This window comes from Echinops telfairi, unplaced genomic scaffold, assembly GCF_000313985.2.
Source record: "Echinops telfairi isolate 266 unplaced genomic scaffold, ASM31398v2 ScPeMD7_7425;HRSCAF=8463, whole genome shotgun sequence".
Taxonomy (NCBI): Eukaryota; Metazoa; Chordata; class Mammalia; order Afrosoricida; family Tenrecidae; genus Echinops; species Echinops telfairi.
In genome coordinates, this window is record NW_022111325.1 from 3,829,793 (window position 1) to 3,849,330 (window position 19,538).

A 19,538-nucleotide genomic window follows, 5' to 3' on the forward strand; every position below is an offset into this window, starting at 1 on the left:
AGGATGTACACTGGTACAGATAGGAACTGGAAACACAGGGAATCCAGGACAGATGAACCCCTCAGGGTCAGTGGTGAGAGTGGCGATGCCTGGAGGGTGGAGGGAAGGTGGGGTAGAAAGGGTAACTGATTACAAGGATCTCCATACAATCCCCTCCCTGGGGGATAGACAACAGAAAAGGGGGTGAAGGGAGATGTCGGACAGTGTAAGACATGACAAAATAATCATAATTTATAAATTATCAAGGGTTCATGAGTGAGGGGGTGGGGAAGGAGGGGGAAAATGAGGAGCTGATATCAAGGGCTCAAGTAGAAAGAAAATACTTATGAGAATGATGATGGCAACAGATGTACAAACGTGCTTGACACAACGGATATATGTATGGATTGTGATCAGAGTTGTATGAGCCCCCAATAAAATGATTTAACAACAACAACAAAAACAAAACAAAGCAAAAACAAAGCTCCAAAACAAACCCACTGCCATCGAGTCGATTCCGCCTCACAGCCACCGTCCAGCACAGGGTAGAACTGCCCCTGTGGATATCTGTCTGAGACTGCAACTCTTTGTGGGAGTAGAAAGCCTCTTCTTTCTCCTGCGGAACAGCTGGTGGTTTTGAACTGCTAACCTTGTGGTGATCTGAATTTCAGATGGAAATGAAAACTCAGGATTTGTGTGGGTGGGGGGCAGTGTTTTTCGAAGAAGATGAGGTAAGAGAATGACATCTGGGACGTCTGGGACATCTGAGCCCAGCTCAGATCTCCGGGGTGGGAGAGAGCGAGCAATGAGGAAGCGTGGGGTCTCCCTGGCTTAGAGAGGAGTGGTGGTGGGCAGAGCTGCGGACCTGGAGGAAGGGTCCCAGCTCCTTCATCGCCTCTCTCGTACACTCTGTCCTTTCCAAAATCACCTCTAGTCCTCAGCGCTCAATTTCCAGTGTCTTGCGCTATTTTGGGATCACCACAGTTGGGGTGGTGTTCAGGAAAAACTCAGATTAAGGTTGGGTTAGTCTGGGTTGACTAGAGAAACAAATTCATAGATATTCATAGGCGTGTAAGACAGCATTTTATATCAAGAGCAATCATACATTAAGAAAACAGCCCAGCGCAGCCCAGAGCAAGTCCGTAAGTCTGATATTACCCCATATGTCGATAGTAGTCTATACATTCCTCTTTAGACCCCTGCTGCCATGCAATGATGCCACGCCGAATACAGGAAGATCACAGGCCAGTGGGTGGAAAGTCTTGTGGATCCAGTGGTGGTGGAAGCATCTCAGCTCTGGCGTGGGTCTCCACCTGGCTCCTCCAGCTCCAGGGCTCTGGCTCCATCAGTGTGTCTCCATGTGGCTTGTCAACAGGAATGTCTCGCAGGGAGTGAGTGTCTCTGGCCTCCAGTGAGCTATTTATCTCCGTGGTGCCTCCAAATGAGGTCATCAAGCTGCGACCCATTGGCAGGCTAGACTCCACCTTCCTAGTCTCAAGTCGACACCAGATAAAACCACCACAAAGGTCCAGCATGGTTTTCACTCCGCTTTACCCCTTGCTAGGTTTTCTGCGTCCTCAAAGACTCACAGCCTTGGAAGGCCACCGAGGAAAAGCTACTTTGTCCTGGAGCGTTGTGGTGGTTTCACTTCCCCAGGAAAGGGCTGCTGAGTGCTGATCTTCACCTTTGCCATGGGGCTCCTGTCCTGAAACCCCATCCTAGTCTTAGCGCCTGACCTCAGGAGCCAGGGCCCCTCCCCAACACGCCAACCCTTTGGAGACTGAATTGAAAAGCTGGGTTTTGGGGGGGAAGGTATGGCAGTGGGCGCTGGTGTGGGGGGGTTCTTCCTTCTGCTGGCCTGTGGTTATTTTTGTTTGCTCTGTCGAGATCAAGTTTAAAAAGCAAAGGAAGCAAGCCTGTTGCCCTGGAATCAATTTCAAGTCATGGTGTCCCCCCCCACCCCCCAAGTGTTTCCGAGCGGAAGCGCACCACACAGGGCTGTGTGGGTTCCACTCGGAGTACTCTTCAGGGCTCTCCAGGCCTGGCCCTTAGGGAAGCAGATTGGCAGTCCTCTTTTCCAAGGTGTCTCTGAGGGGATTCAAACTCCTGCCCATCTTTTGGCTAGATGTTGAGTGCTTAACTGTTTGCATCACTCTTTCACTGGCTGTGATTCCGTGGAATTGAAGGTCCCCAGACTGCCTTGCTCTTGGTAAGTGTGGTAGACACGACAAGCTCATTTTTGATTAAAAAAAGGTAAAGGCTGTTGTTTCGCCCAGCTCCTAAGCCCTCTTCAGAGCACACACATGTGGACTAGGACCTTCACGCCACAACAGAAGTCCCCCCAAGGCCTGTGTGCCATGGACCCAAACACTGCCGGTTTCCGCCTACGCAGCAATGCCGTGAACGCAAGGCCTGGGCATTAGCTTCCTTAACACAACCCCACTTGAGGGCAGTGAACGACAGGATTTTAGGCGAACGGATAAGGTCGATGGGGTAAGATACAGCCAAACCCAACCCAAACCCAAACCAATAAGTGGGGTTCCTGAGGGCTAGGGTAGGGATACAGGGGGGCTGATATCAAAAGTTCAAGCAGAAAGAAAATGTTTTGAAACGGATGGTGGCAGCAATTGCCCAATTATGCTTCATCTAATTGAATTACGGTATGTTACGACATCTGTAAGAGCTCCGAATGAAACGATTAAGGAAAGACTGCCGTTGAGGGAAGCCCGTGGAGCCCGGGTGGCATGCTACGCTTTGGGATCAACGGGACAGCAGCAATGATAGAAATAAAACCTCCACCACACCTTGAATCAGCCTCCTGGAGCTTCTCGCACGCTTTTAGGAGCCAGAGGCCTGGGTTCTCTCTTTCTCCTTCTTGCACCCCTGCCTCTCCTGCTGGTCCTGCCTCCACTGCCCCTCTGCAGGTCCCCGCGCACTGCACTCGTTCTCAGGGATGTGACTTGTACCGTGGCACTTACAGCTCCTTATTTCTGAAGTGCTTTCTGCTGCCATCTCCCCACCAGACCATGGACTCCGGGCAGGAACGACTTTGCTTCCTTGTCTTACCCTGTTTCCCCGAAAATAAGACTGTGTCTTATATTAATTTTTTGCTCCAAAAGATGTGCTAGGTCTTATTTTCAGGGGATGTCTTATTTTTCCATGAAGAAGAATATGGTACACATTTATTGTTTTATTAAAAGAGACCTCACACGTCCTGTCTGCTCCGGCTGCGCTGTGGCCAACAGTGAGCTGCACGATGGTGCCTGCTGCTACGCTCCAGAGTCACGGGAGCTTCGTGGGTTGCTCGCGTGGCAGTTCAGGTGGAAGTATGTGGCCTAAGATTAAACAGGTTTCTGGGACAAGTCAGAGGGGAGGTTTCAGGTGGAGGAGTAAGTTTGGATCAGAGTCAAGGATCTTGGGTCCTAGTCTCTGGCCCCGGGGAGAAGGATCTGGGCCCTGGATTTGAGTCCACTTGTGAGACAGGCCAGGACGGGGAGCTCCAGATACTGTGTCTCTGATCCAGGCTCTGGATCCATAGCGGAGACTTCTGGGGTCAAACAGCATCTGAGAGCACTGGGTGGCGGGGAGTGTCAGCCTTTCTCTTTGATGGAGACTGAGACGTGAAGGCAGATTACCTATGGAAGGGAAGGGGAGATGGGGCTGGGAAGGCAAGAGCAGCCTCTGTGCTTGAGAAGGGGGATGAATGCTTGGCCCTGGAGAGAAGCTTGTGGTCCATCAAACCAGAGGCCATTTTGAAGAACTGAGAAGAGGCACTGAACCACAGCCACCCGGAATTTATGGCTCCCTAAACTTGACCATGGCCACTCTTCCCACGGTCCCCTCTTCACCTCTCTGACCTGGTTTTCTGGCCTGTAAAGTGGGGATAGGCATCCCTGCCTCTCTGGTTGGTTGGGAGGTGACCTGCGATGTTGGATGGGCAGTGCTTTGGAAATGAAGATGCTCCCTGGCTGGGCTGGTTAGCATCTGGATGACCCCAGCATGGGCTCAGGATTAACAGGACCTAAATGGAGGCTGAGGGTGGAAGCCTGGTCTCGGGAACTGTGTCACCTTGGACAAGTCACCTAACCTCTCAGCATCCCTGATTTCTCATGAGCCAGTGCAGATATTAACAGGACAGACCTCATCAAGGTGTTACAAGGATTAAACACAGTAACATGACCCAGTGCCTTGCATATATGCTCAGTAAGTAACACTATTTTAAGCATCTAGCATTTACTTAATTAAAAAAATACTGGCATAAAGAAAACGCATCTTGCCATATTCTCTGGCAGATAACTCTACTGTCGAAAGTTACATAATATGCATATGATTAAATTTTTTTTAACAATTGTTTATGAAGAAAAAACGGTTTCCACTTCCCTTTTTAGTGAATACAGTTTCTCTCCTCTTATTGTCTTATAGTAATAGCACTGCAGCATTTTAAAGAGAAAAAGAGGAAGGCTCTCGGTAAGAGGGGCTGACACAGAGGCTGCAGTGGTGGACTGGCGCATGAGAACAAGGGTGAGGGCGTGGACACAGGGTCGCTATGAGTGGGACTGACTGCCTGGCAAGCATCAAGAGTGCTCTCCCGTGTTTATGTGCCTATGGATGGCTCTGGTAGAGGCCATCGAGTCAAAAGATCAGGAGAAAAAATTCAAGGCTTGTGCTGCAATGTTGAAAGATTCTATGGGTAAAATACTGAACAATGCAGTAACCACCAAAAGAGATAGAAGGAATACATGGAGTCATCGCACCAGAAAAGCACTAGCCCGCTGAAGGATTTCTAGAGGCAGCATGTCAACAAGAACCAATGGCATCGCAGGGAGAAGTGCAAGCTGCCCTGAACGCGTTTCCATGAGCATCTTCTTGGTCTTCAGTTTCCTCATTCCAGGTCTTTGACCATTTCATTATAATACTTTACTGCAGCTTCTTGAGTTGTCCTTTGGAATTTTCTGTTCAGTTTTTTCCCCCAAATCATTTTATTAGGGGCTCATACAACTCTTATGACAATCCATACATACATCAATTGTATAGAGCACATTTGTACATTCATTGCCCTCATCATTCTCAAAACATTTGCTCTCCACTTAAGGCCCTGGCATCAGCTCCTCATTTGTTCCCCTCCCTCCCCGCTCCCCCACACTTTTTTTTTTTTACTTCATTTATTCCGTGGGGCTTAGGTACTCTGTGATCAAGAGCAGGTCTCAGAATCTCTTCTGACTTCACTTTGATCTTTTCTTTCTATTCTGTTTTTTAATGACGTTTCCCTATTTTCATGTTGGGCGTCCTTGAGGTCATTCCACAGCTTGTTAGGTCTTCTGTCATTAGCGTTAAATGAATCAAATATAATCTGGAGAATTCTTCAAATTCCGGTAGGATAGACGCAAGGTTGTCTATTTGGCTCTTGTGGACTTGTTTGTATTTTCTTCAACTTCAACTTGAACTTATAAGCAATTGATGGTCTGTTCCACAGTCAGCCCCTGGCCTCATAGGGACTGCTGATATTGAGCTTCTCCATCATCTCTTCCCACAGACGTAGCTAAGCTGATTTCTGGATATTCTGTCAGGTGAAGTTCGTGTGTATTGTGGGAGTTTGTGTTGCTGAGAAAAGGTGTTTGCACTAAAAAAGAATCATTTGGTCTTGCAAAATTCTATCATGTGATCTCCAACATCATTTCTATCAACAAGGCCATAGTTAATGACTACTCTTCAACTAAAGTGTATTTTCAGATAGATCAAGAGTGGATGCATCCTATTCAGATAGATCAAGAGTGGATGCATCCTATTCAGATAGATCAAGAGTGGATGCATCCTATTCAGTAGCATTGAGTCAACAAAGTATCCCAAGTTCACAGCTGCTCAGTGTAAAAGCCAGGGGTCCCTATGAGTTCTTGATAAACACCATCACTTCACTCCCCTGATTCTTGGGCAGACTACAGGCTGTGACAGGTCTCTAGATTAGGGACAAAGCGGGGCTATCTCCACCGAATGCCTGTGTAAATGAAAATTAGCTGTCTATGCCACAATAAAGGGATTGCAGGGGAATCAGGCACACTAATTAGACACCCATGAAGAAAATCCAACCTGGGCGCACACACATTGCCAGGCACCAGTGATGTGACATCACACAGGTGCGCCTAAATGTAGCCAACAGGTTGTAGCCATTACCCTCAACTATGGCTCCCCAGCCAGTGGGGACAGGAGGGGTAAATAACAGAGGTGGAGGGCAGGGCTCTAGCTTTTCCAGGTGTGCTCAGCAGGCAGAGGGTGGCAATCTCTCGCACGTGGGCAGTGAGTAAGCACCTGCGGGTCCTCTTGGGGCCACAATCTCTTGACCTCTGGGGGTTTCCCTGCTCTTGTTCCACCCACATGGCTTCACACTCCTGTTCTGGCATTCCTTCCACATGGGTTTATGTTCTCTCCTGAAGTGGCCATCTTTATCCACAAGCTCCTCAGTGGTCCCCCAGTGGCCTTGTTCCCTTTCCAGAAACAGCGTGTACTTTTTGAGATGGTAACACCTGAAACTCTCCCTTCCCTCCTGAAAGTCACTTGGATTTGCAAAAGCGCTTCTGCCGTGCGAATTCTTTCAGCGTGCCAAAGCAAGACCCGAGGGAAAGCAGCCCAGAAACCTAACTTATTGACCCAGACCCTGCGCCCTGCCTTTTGACTCCCGTGGTTTTCGTTTGGGTCTTTCTTCGTCTTGGGTGTGAGTGGTGGGTGCTCGCCCATTTCTCCGAAATCTGCTGTTGAAACGAGGCCCCCTAACCAAAACCAAAACCAAAGTCACTGCTGTGAGTTGACAATGACCTCCAGGGTGGAGTCGAGCTGCCCTGTGAGTTTCCGAGATGGTAACTCTTTATGCGAGTCGAGAGCCCCATCTGTCCGCCACTTACGTTTTAAGCTCCCTTGTTCTCAGCTCCTTCCCTTGATGCCCCCCCCTGCCCCCCTGACTCCCATAGTTAATGAGATTGTCACCATCCCTTTGGTAGCATCTCCTGTACCCTGTCTCCTCCCTGCTGGGTGAGGACATCTCTGAAGGGCGGCCTCCCCTCCCCTCCTGTGGTGTTAGCCTCACTAGACCCGGGTCCTCAGCAGGGCTGCCTGAGCTGGCTGGGGCCTGCTGGCCCTGTGAGGGTGTCGACACTTCTGCTTTTGACCACGGACCCTTTGGAGCTTCTGATGGATGCTCAGGAATCCCTTCCTAGAAAAAACGCACACAACTACCAAAGCAATGCAAGAAAGAAACCATCAGAGAATGGAATGTTCTCTTAGAAATGACCAAAGACTCAAAGCGGAAGTAAGACATTGCTGAAAGGGCAACCTCGGGAGGGTGATCAGGGTCAACATCAATAGCATTGAGTCATGTTGATTGGTATGTGCCTTTAATGCGATAAGATGAGAGCTTATCTCTGTGGTCTGCCTCCTCAAAACCCACAGCCCCACGTAATCACTACAAACAAACAGACAGGCACATTCCAACAGGGAGACACTTAGAAATTACCTAAGTAGTTCTCCTCAAAATGATCAAGGTTATTTAAAAAAAAAGAAGGAAGACTATCTGAGAGCCTGTCACTGCTAAGAGGCAGCTAAGGAGATACGATGGCGGAACATAAGGTGGTGTCCTGTGGGGCCCTGGTTCACAAGGAAGCCGACAGGTAACAATGGAAGACATGTGAATAAAGTGTGAACCCCAGTTACTCATAGTGCACTGGTACATTCGTTGTAAGAATCTACGTCACCAGTGTATGAATATGAGTCATACGAAGTGGGTATATGAAACTCTATATTGTCTTTCCAGCTTTCCTGTCAACCTAAAACTGCTAAAATGATAAGGTTTATTCTCTCTCTTCATATATATGCATATATACATGTATTTATACACACATATAAAATGGACTTATAAACCATTCTCTGTCTGTATACAGACACAAACAAATATTATAAAGTAAGTTTGGGAAAATACTTCCATAAAATAAAAGAAGAAAAGTATCCCTATCTGGAGGTCTAAGTGGGATATGGGTCAGCAGACGTTTCACACCCTTTGCTTCCACCTGGCCTGTGAGGTGGACATGCTCACTCAGGTGTGTTTATCCTAGAGGGTGTTTAGAACAAATCAGGGAGACGCTTGCTGAGAGCAGGCAATTTCCTTCAGGTCCCCCCCCCCCCACCCCAATCGTCCTGTTAACATCTTTTACCATCTTATTGGCTGTGAGTAGAGATCTTGAATATATTGATTGAGGATACTGATTGTAAAAATATGTACCTTTCCTGGATCCAGGGAAGTCCCAGAACATCAGAGATAACCAAGAGATGAAGGGGTTAGAGCCTCTTCAGGCCACAAGTGGTTCTGGTTACAGGAAAAGTGCCAGACACCTTTGAAGCGGCTCCTTAAGAGAGCCTTCACAGGCTGCTCCGACTTCACAGGGTTGCTTTCATGGAAGGGTGAGACACTGAGTGTGTGAGTTCCGGGACTGACCGGTGCCATCTCTATGCCTGAAACACATGGATGAAGCCTCCGGTGGATCCCCTCTGACCGTGCTTGAGGAATGTGAGTAGCCTTGCTATCACTCAGAGAGTGCTGTAAAGGCAGTTATGGCAGGTATAGTTAGGTTAAAATGAAATATCTTATCATTTTGGTCTCCCTTTTGACCCATTCTAAAGTGGTTCAATTAAAAAAAACACCAAACACCAAGGGGGAAAGACACATGGATTAAGCTTCTGGTGAATTCCCAGTGACCAAAGGCCAGGGGTGTGAACCGCCTTGTTCTCATGCAGGATGGCTGCTTTGGAAAGTGGATGGTTGCAGATGCAGTTAGGTTAAAATTTGACACCTTGTCATTTGATTGCTCTTTTGACTTATTTGAAATTTGTTCTAATTGTGTTAGTCCGGGTTGACTAGAGAAACAAATTCATAGACACTCGTGTGTATAAGAAAGAGCTTTATGGACAAGAGCAATTGAATATTGAGAAACCATCCCAGCCCAGTCCAGATCAAGTCCATAAGTCCAGTATTAGCCCATATGCCTGATACCAATCTATACTGAGTCCTCTTGAGACTCACGAAACACCCGCAATGATGCCGAATGTGGGGAGATCACAGGCCAGTGGGTGCAAAATCTTGTGGATCGAGTGGTGAGGTAAGCATCTCAACGCTGGCAGGGGTCTCCACGTGGCTCCTTCAACGTAGCTTCATGCGTCTTGTCAAAGAGAATGCCTCAAAGGAAATGAGCGTGTGTCCCTCCACCAATGAGCTATTTATCTCCTTAGTGCCTCCAAATGAGGTCATCAAGCTGTGACCTGATTGACAGGCTAAACTCCACCCCTTCACTCTTGTCTCAAATTGACAACAGATAACAACCACACTAGCTTTTTAACATTTTCTGGGATTTTTTTTTCAATTAAGGTTTTTCTCTGTTATTCTCTGAGTTTTTTTTTTTTAAACTGATTTTCTGTATATGAAATCCAGGTTAGATCAATCGATAGAGCCAGGAACTGGATTAATGGTCCCTTTGGGGTCTGGCAGAGGAGACTGGGGGGAAATGAGCTAATAATAACAAGTACAAGAAGGAAGACAATGTTCTCAAATTGATTATGGTGATTGTACAGCGAACTCTTCTTAATATGGTTGAAGTATTGAATTGCATGATTTGTGAATTATACACACGCCAATAAAACTGTTTAAAAAAAAGAAATTATACTTGAAATACATGTTCTTGAAAGTGCTATTCTAGCCCCACACATGGCCATGGAACACATTCAGTCTACTGGTCTGAATTTGGCGGTGTGTGTGGGTGGATGGGTGGGGGGCTTCTGAGGTCGGTTACACTGAATGGAATGAGAGGTCAGTGAGACAGCAAAGGGTGCCTCAGTGGGCTTGCTGAGCTCGGGGAAGCGCTGGGGGCAGCACCAGGAGTTGAAAGCAACTCAGGACATCCCTTGTGGCAGCTGGGCACTTAGTCCGGGGTGAGGGTGGGTGGGGCATTCCAGTTCAGAGAGGGGCTGTGCTGTCTGCTGAACTCAGCAGCCCTCTGGTCCTGTCCCCGGGCAGGTGGGCTGCAACTGGCTGCCCTGGCCAGTGGACTCCTTGAGTTAACCTTGGAGTATTCTGAATTGTGTCGGTTGCTCATCTTTCAACAGGGCTTCCTGAACAACAGAGCCATGAATAAGTGTGTGTGTGTGTGTGTGTTCGTGTGTGTGTGTGTGTGTGTGTGTGTGTTTGTGTGTTGGAAGGACATATATATTTCGACTTGTCTTTGTAAGGGAAAGAAAGAAATCCTGCGTTCTCCTGGTGTTCAGCTTCATTCGTATGCTGTTGATTTTCTAATGGGATTGTCCTGACTTGCATTGCACATCCTGAATGCCTCCTGGGCCTCCTCACCCACGTGGCTCATGACTCCCATGCACCCGAAACTCAGTGTGTCCACACACTCATTGATTCTCAAACTTATTCCTTGGTTAAAAAAAAAATTCTCAGTTGTTCACTCCACTCATGACTCCAGTCATGATCTCATGACTAGACATCTGGAAATTCTTCAGACAACTGATCTACTTGGAAGTCACCCCAACTCCTCCGCCTCTCCCCACAGTTACCGAATCCCACCTGTTTTATTTCCAAAATACTGATGGAAACCACCAGTCACTCTGTTCCCGCCCTCACCACCCTACCTCAGCCCATCATCATCCGTGTCTGGATGGCCGGAGTGGCTGCCCGTTTGCCTCTCTGACATCTTCTTGCCTGCCCGTTCTCTTCTCAAGCACCAGAGGGATCTCCGATACACCCCCAGCCAACCGTTCTTCAGCGGAGAAAGATCTTTCACTGGACTCTCTCCTCTTCGCGTGGTGCAGAACGGTGTGGCTCTAGAGCGAATCTCTGACTTGTGCAGATAAGTTGCTGCTGTTCGGTGCCATTGAATGGGTTCCCACCCAGAGCGACCCCGTGCACAACGGAACAAAGCAGTCCAGTCCGGCGCCACCCTCACAATGGTGACGTGTGAGCCCATTGTTGCAGCCTCTGTGCCAGGCTGTCTCGCTGAGGGCCTTCTCATTTCCACTGCCCCCCTCTACTGTGCCAACCGTAGACCAGGCACTGGTCTCTCCTGGCAACATGTCCAAAATACGTGAGATGACGTCTCGCCGTCCTTGCCTCTAAGGAGTGTGCTGCCCATTCTCCTTCCAAGACAGATTCGTTTGTTCCTTTGGCAGTCCATGGTATTTTCACGATTCTTTTCCAGCGCCATCATTGAAATGCATGAATTCTTCTCTGATCTTCCGTGTTTACTGTCTAACGTTCACATTCTTAAGAGGAAATTGAAAAGACCATGACTTAGGTCAGCCCATCTTAGTCTTAAGTTATCTCTGCTCTCCAACACTCGAAAGTGCAGCAGATTTACCCAATGCAACACCTCCTTTGATCTTTTGACTGCTGCTTCCAAGAGCATTGTGGATCCAAACAAGACAAAATCCTTGACAAGTTCAGTCTTTTCTCCATTTATCATGACGTTACCTGTTGGTGCAGTTGTGAGGATTTTGGTCTTCTTTACATTGAGTTGTCATCCACACGGAAGTCTGCAGTCCTTGGTCTCTATCAGCCAGTGCTTCAGGTCCTCCTCACGTTTGGCAAGCAGGCGTGTGCCATCTGCTTATCTCAGGTTGTTAATGAGCCTTCCCCCACTCCTGATACCCCATTCTTCTTCATATAATCCAGCTCCTCTGATTGTGCAGATAGGTAAGTACAAAAATAGGAGTGTAAGCGTTTTGGAACTTTACCAGTCTTCTTTGTGTGAGCGCCTTCTATTCAAGGATGACCACACTTTTCTCTGTGTTTCCTGCATTGTCCACCCCAGGGCCTGGCTCACCATTTTGCTTGAACAGGACTGCAGGGCTGTAACTGACTCACCACTGAAGAACTCAGCTGACACCGGTCCAGGAGTGGTCCTGCTGAAGTGGTCCTGACATCTGGACCAGATCCCTAGGGACAACCTCTGAACCAGGATGAAGCCATTCTAATTCCACCCGCTCCGATGGCAGCGTGCAGAGCCAGTCATCCTCTGTAAGAGGAGGAAGCCCTATACAGTACACAGATCTTGCCAGCGTGTGTGGACACGGTGACTGGATGTGTCTGAACATCTCAAAGGAGCCCCTGATGACAAGAAGGGATGTGAGCTCAGGAATGGTAAGTACTGTTTTCTTCCTTCTCTTTAAGAACAGTTTTAGCTTTACAGAAAAACTGAGACAGCAGTACTGAGAATCCCCTCACCTGCCAAACCCAGTTCCTTTTGTTATGAACAGCTGAAATTAGCACGATACCTTTCTTACAAGTCAGGAAGGAATGTTGGCTCATTGCAGTTGTCTTTAACCCACTGTGCTTTTGTTCCAGGATCCCATCCACAACACCGGGGGTGTCACACCGAGACCTCCTGGCTGCTGAGGGTCCTTGTGGCTGCTACAGTTTCTCAGGCTTTTACTCGCTTTTTGATGACCATGACAGGTCTGAGAGGAGCCTGGTGCCGCCGTGGCTGTGTATGAGGCTGCTAACCTTGCCACCAGCTGCTCTGCAGGAGAAGACGGGCTTTCTACCCCATAAAGAGAGATCGTCTCAGTGTAGCCGAGAGGAATCACCAAAACCTGAATGAAGGCCGAGCATGATAGTGGGACAAGAGGAAAGTAAAAGGAAACAGAGGGAAGAACTGGGGGCCAAGGAGATTTATAGAGGTCTAAATACAGGCATTTATATATGGAAATACATTGATATATAATGACAGGGGATAGATCTATGTACATATATTAATTTATAAAGTATTGAGGCAGCAGACAGACATTGAGCCTCCACTCAAGCACTCCCTCAATGCAAGAACACTTTGTTCTACTAACACAGCACTCTGTGATGCTCACCTTCCCTGACACGATCACTGAAGACAAAGCGGATGCATAAGCAAAGTGGTGAAGAAAGCTGATAGTGCCCAGCTATCACAAGATATAGCATCTGGGGTCTTAAAGGCTTGAAGATAAACAAGCAGCCATCTAGCTGAGAAGCAACAAAGCCCACATGGAAGAAGCACATCAGCTTGTGTGTTCATGAGGTGTCGAAGGGATCAGGTATCCGGCATCAAAGACCTGAAACAAAACAAAATAAACAAACAAAAAATCACATTGATGTGAATGAGGGGGAGTGCAGATTGGGGACCCAAAGCCCATCTATAGGCAACTGGACATCCCTTTACAGAAGGGTCGCAGGGAGGAGATGAGCCAGTCAGGGTGTAGTGTAGCAATGATGAAACATACAGCTTTCCTCTAGTCTTAAATGCTCCCCCCCCCAACTATCGTGATCCCAATTCTACCTTACAAATCTGGCTAGACCAGAGGATGTACACTGGTACAGCTAGGAACTGGAAACACAGGGAATCCAGGGCAGATGATCCCTTCAGAACCAGTGCTGAGAGTGGTAGTACCGGTAGGGCAGAGGGAAGGTGGGGTAGAAAGGGGGAACCAATTATAAGGATCTACATATAACCTTCTCCCTGGGGGATGGACAACAGTAAAGTGGGTGAAGGGAGATGTCGGATAGTGTAAGACATGACAAAATAATAATAATTTATAAATTATGAAGAGTTCATGGGTGGGTGGGGAGGGAGGGAAAAATGAGGAGCTGATACCAAGGGCTCAAGTAGAAAGCAATTGTTTTGAGAATGATGATGGCAACACATGCACAAGTGTGTTTGAAACAATGGATGGATGTATGGATTGTGAAAGAGTTGTATGAGCCCCAGTGCCTGGAGAAGGACATCGCGCTTGGCACAGTAGAGGGGCAGTGGAAATGAGAAGGCCCTCCGCGCGACAGCCTGGCACAGAGGCTGCAACAATGGGCTCACACATAACCATTGTGAGGGTGGCGCCGGACTGGACTGTTTTGCGCCGTTGTGCACGGCCTGCACACTATTTTTGTCACTGGTGTGGATTCACTGATACCTATTTGATACTTTGGGATGTAATTTCATGTTTACGTATTTATTTTTGGCTCAAACAGTTTCACACTTGGCTGTTGGATCCTTTCGGGTTGGCTCCCGCATCCCTTTGACATGCTCCAATGTCCTTGGGGTTTCTTTCGCTCCTGACAATGCAATACCCCTGGCTCATCTTGTGTATCTCCTGCCTGGTGCTGCCACCAGTCCTCTCTCCAAGGGGCTCTCTGGGCTTTCACTCGGCAGTGCTGGGATGCTCGGTTTCTCCTGGTGGTGCTGGATCTTTGTCAAGTGTTAGGGACTGAGAGAGGGTTTCGGCATACATGAACGTAGATTGCAGCCAGCCTTGTAAAGTCTTCCTTACCTGCTTGGTTGGACTTCAGTAGACTTAATGGGTCACACATGTATCACAGCCATCTTTGGAAGTGACTGAGAGTGGTCAAGAGATAAGTCACTAAAGGACATGGCATGCCCCTCCCCACCCCATGGGTGAGAGTTGATGTATCAGACAAAGAAAGCATTATGAAAGTCTTGTTTATTGCTGGAGTCTTTCACGAGTGGTTTCCAAAGTGGGTGACTCCTTGGACTGCTAATCGCAAGGTCAGCAGTTCAAAACCAGCAGCTGTTCGTTGAGAGAAAGACGAGACTTTCTTCTCCCATAAAGAGCTACAACCTTGGAAACCCACAGGGGCAGTTCTACTCTGTCCTACAGGGGCCACTCTGAGTCGGAATCCACTCAATGGCAGTGAGTTCTTTGGTAGAATTTGAAAATGATTATTAATCATTTTATTGGGGGGCTCTTACAAATCTTACAACGATCCATCCTTCAATAGTATTAAGCACACTTGTACATGTGTTGTCATCAACATCCCCCAAACAATTTCTTTCTACTTGAGCCCTTGGTATCAGCTCCTCTTTTCGCGCCCTCCCTCCTGAGGTTTGGGTTTGAGTGACGAAAGAATCAAAATGCGTCCGAGGCCTCGGATAAACCTGGGCTGAAGCTCACGCTCCTTTACTGACTAGTCTGGGACTCTGAGAAGCTGCTTCCCTCCTGGCAGCCTCATTTCCTCCCCTGTAGAGCGGCCAGAATGACCATCCCTACCTCGTTTCTGAGGATGGGCGGGATAGTGCTGATTGAGTGCTTAGCTTCCGCGCCAGGCACTGGGTAAATCTTAGTCGCCTGAATATGCCCGGGAACTCCTGGCCAGGGCTAAGTACAGAGTGGACACACTCGGCTCTCAAGTCCTCTCCAGACACTTGTAAAGAAACTTGGTTATTTGAGCAAATTTGGAGTAGGGAGAGCTTTAGTAAGTGGCCAAAGCAGTTTCAAAGCAACACACAGGCAGACTGTGAGTGGATATTTTTTCCAGGGTTGGGGTGAGGCGCTGCCCTGCTGCTCAGATAGATTCTCCTCTGAGATGTGCTGCCCTACAGAGCACTAGGGCGGCGTCTGCCTCCCTGCAACACACATGCTCTGGTCAAAGGGCCAGAGGAAAGGAAGGGTGAACAGAGCAGATGAAGATGGTTCTATTAATGGGACCAGCAGAGGCCCACTCCCATGGGGGTCCTGGTGGGAATCAGAGGTAGATCTAAGTGCCTGGCAGGGTCCAGTTTAGAGGAGAGCCATCCTTGGGAGGGAGAAGTTCTTCTATCATGTGTAAGAGGAGTTGAACGGTCCCCTGGGCTCTGAAGACCAGTGGGAGAGCAGGCGTCCCCTCATTGGCTGGAGCTGGCGATCGATCCCAGGGGCTGGCTGTGGCAAGAACGGAGCTGTGTTCTCTATAGGATCCCCAGGCAGGGTGGCCGGTTCTCTGTTGCTGACCCGGTCGGTCCTGATTCACGGGCAGCCGCAGGCACCTCAGACGGAAGCGCTACTCGGGTCTGCAGCGGCCCATGACGGCCTGGTCTTCCTTTTGGTTCCTGTGTCGGCTGCTCAGGTGACCTGGGAGCAGACCACACCCTGGAGACCCCACCCGGGGGACCGCAAACCCGAGGGGCACTTGCTCAGTCACGCCATGAGTCTTCTTTTTCTGGTAATTCTACAGAGCAAGTGAAATCATGACCGCCCTTAGTTGGTGAACTGGTTTTTCTCATCCGCTATGGATGGGCAATTCACCTTCCTTACCCATCTATCTGAGGAGCCCTGGTGGCGCAGTGGGTAATGTGTTGGGCTGCTCACTACAAGGTCAGCAGTTCAAAAGCTGTCAGGTAGGCTTTCTACTCCTGTAAAGAGTTACCATCTCAGAAACGCTTAAGGGGCAGTGTGTCCTGTCAGGTCGCTGTGAGTCAGAATTGGCCTAATAGCAGTGAGGGAGACCCAGCTAGCAGTGCTAAGGGCACTTCTTTCTGATTCGATGAGTGTGGAGCAAGCCTGGAATAGAAAAACCAGCCCAAACGAACACAGCCTGTGGGCGATGCCCGAGGGAGCAGGGGCAAACTGCCCCTGGGGGTTTCCCAGTGTAACTGTTGACAGGACTAGAAAGCCCTGGCTTTCTCCCACAGAGCTGCTAGTGGTTTTGAACTGCTGACCTTTTGTATGGCAGCCCAGCGTGTAATCACTGAGCTACCAGGGCACCAGTATGCAATAGAGATCCAATTCTTCATTTGTTTCTTGGATTGTAAATGGATTTCAAGGGTTCATATTTAAAAAGATAGAAATGAGTTGGCCAAAGGTGCGCAGGTGTTTTCTATCTCCAAAGACTGTTTTATGAAACAAACAAACAAACAAACAAACAAACAACAAGGGAAAATGAAGTACCACTAGAGGGCACTCCTGGAATGCTGGTCTAGTCACAAACCCCCAACACGTTCATAATGGAGGGAGAAGTATCTCATCCAACTGAACCCAAACCAAATGTACTGCCATGCAGTGCATTCTAACTCATACGGCCCTACATACAGCGCAGAGTAGAACTCTCCGTGGGCATTCTGAGACTGTCCATCCTTACGGAGTAGAAAGCCTATTCCCTTTTGGAAATAGCGGGTGGTTTCAGACTGTGGACCTTGTAAGCCACTAAGCCGTCAGGGCCCCTCGGTATCTCTCAGAAACCCTCAGACCCACTGTCAGGGATTCTCACTCGGTGACCCTTAGGGCCCAGGAGAACGGCTCTCTAGCGCTTCAGAGGCTGTGAATCTTTATGTGAGCACAAAGCCCTTTCTCCTGCCAAGGAGCTAGTGGATTTGAACCACTGATCTTGACATACGGTTAACAACCCAGTGCATAACCAGCCAGGCCACCAGGGCACCGTCTCCTAGAACAGGGATTTGGAATACAGCAGGTGTAGATGTTGCACGTCTCTGCACTGTGTGAATGGCTAATGTACTCAGCTGCAAGCGGCAGGTGTGGTTTTGAGTCCATCTAGAGGCACGTTGGGAGAAAGCCCTGGGGATCCCCTTCTGAGAAATCAGCCACTGGGAGCCCCACGGAGCACAGCTCTGCTCTGATGCGTACCATGCCGCCGTGAACCAGGACTGACGTGGTGCGAGCCTACCGGTGACTTGACGGGGCTCATGCACGGAGTCATGTCATGCAATCTGAGACTCCCTGGAAGCAGGGACATAGTTAGGGATTTTGTGATAAGCTTAGGTAAGTTCAACAATTTACCTAGTGTCACTCAAGTAATAAGTGGAAATGTGTGCTTCATATCTAATTCCTCCTCCTTCTAAAGGACACAACAGCAGACGGCGTCTTAAAACAACAACAACAACACAAATCCCCACTCACGGCCGCCGGGTCCATGCTGACTCATGGTGACCCTCTAGGACGTAGTGGACCTGCCTCATGGATTGACTGTAACTTGTTATGGGAATGGAACTTGTTATGTCTCTCCTTTACAGAGCAGCTGGTGACTCTTTGGGGGTGCTTTTAGGGGCAGTTATTTCCCGAAGGACAGCGGTCAGCACTTCATAAGTGTCCCAGGACCAGGGTGCTGAGAAATCTTCTCACAGAGCGATGTTTCCAGTCGGGGGTCAGGATGCTTCATGATGTTCCCCGATGGGGGTGAAAGAGTTCCCCCTGTGGAGCATGTCAGAGTCTGTGCCCGGCAGGCCTCTTGTTAATGAGGGGCTTGGCTCATGGGAAGGATGTATCCTGGGTTGCTGCCTGGCTCCCAACCCCAGAACTGGGGTGTGTTTTATTATAAATGAATTAACTTGGCGATCTACTTTATCTATTATTCCTAAAAACTAATTTTGTCACCATGAGTGTATTCCCAAGAGTCTGGCTGCCATTGGGTATTGTAAGAATTTGTAGTTTTGGGACATGAAGTACTGAGACAAGACTATGGATTTTTGACATTCTCTGTCTGAAGACTGGGGGGTCTTGGGGGAAATTATTCAGCACCCCTGAAACCAGGATTGAGATGATGTAGTCACAGAGAAACAGAGGCAGGAAGGTGATTTTTAGGGGGAGAAAGGTCAAGAGCAAGGACAAGGTCACACCCACATACTGTTTAATCCACGTAGGTGGAAATCATGAAGCCCATTATGAGACTAATACTGGGCAAAGCTAGAAGCTGACTTAGGGCCTGTCAGACATCAGCACCTTATCTTTCCCCGCAAAGCTAAATGGTCTCTCAGGAACCGTGTACCCCAGTCTTGTCAAAAACCCAACACTCCCCTTCCTCTTGAAAGTCCTGCAAGAATTGTAGGCCTCTGTGCAAACCTGACTGCCGCCACTGAGGGGCGACATTGTCTGACTGTGGCTTAGCCGTCTCTCCTGGGACAGAAGGGAAGCGGTAGGTGCTCAGCCTGCTGTGTGCTGCACGGTGCTAGGTGCTTTTAACATGGCGTTTTATTCATGGAATCCTCCCAACAACTCAGAAATCCAGTATTGAGGCTCTCGAGCCTCTGCGCACAATTACACGGCTTAGTGGCAGATAGAATCAAAGTCTACCTGACTCTGTAACCTGGCCTCCTAAACAAAGCCTCTAGAATGACCAGTTTTGTGGAGGAGGTAAGTGGGAGGGATTGTGCTCGAACCTGAGTTGGGGCTGTCTCATGAAAGAAGAAGGCGGGTGAGAAGTAATGCCTTAACTTTGGTTATTGAAGGGGGAAAGTAGGTTTAAAGGTGATAATCAAGTACAGTAAAGGGACTCTTAGGAATTCCTTAGGGTGTTGGAAGCCAACGTGCAGTTTTCCAGCAAGTTTTCCCTCTGTTTCTGAAGAGATTGCTATGACAGCTAAGCTCAGGTGTCAACGTGGCTGGGCCAGCATCCTCGGTTGGTTAGTGTTAGGGTGTAGGAGTTCTCCATGACGAATCTCACACGATGGGATCATATCGCCATGGTGGGATCTGCTAGGAGCAGCCAATCAGTTGAAAGGCAGTTTCATCAGGAGTGTGGCTACTTCCAGTACACGAGGACACGATGCAAAATGCGGCTTGCTTTCTCCCGGGTCTGGCGCGTGCATCTCATCGATTCATCATCTGACCCGTTCTTTGGACTGAGCCAGTGGACTCCCTCCAATCTCACCACCATCAAGTCAATTCTGACTCAGAGCGACCCTATTGGACAGGGTAGAACTGCCCCGGTTAGTTTCCACGATTATAACTCTTTATGGGACTAGAAAGCCGCATCCTCTTCTAGAGGGGCAGCTCGTGGT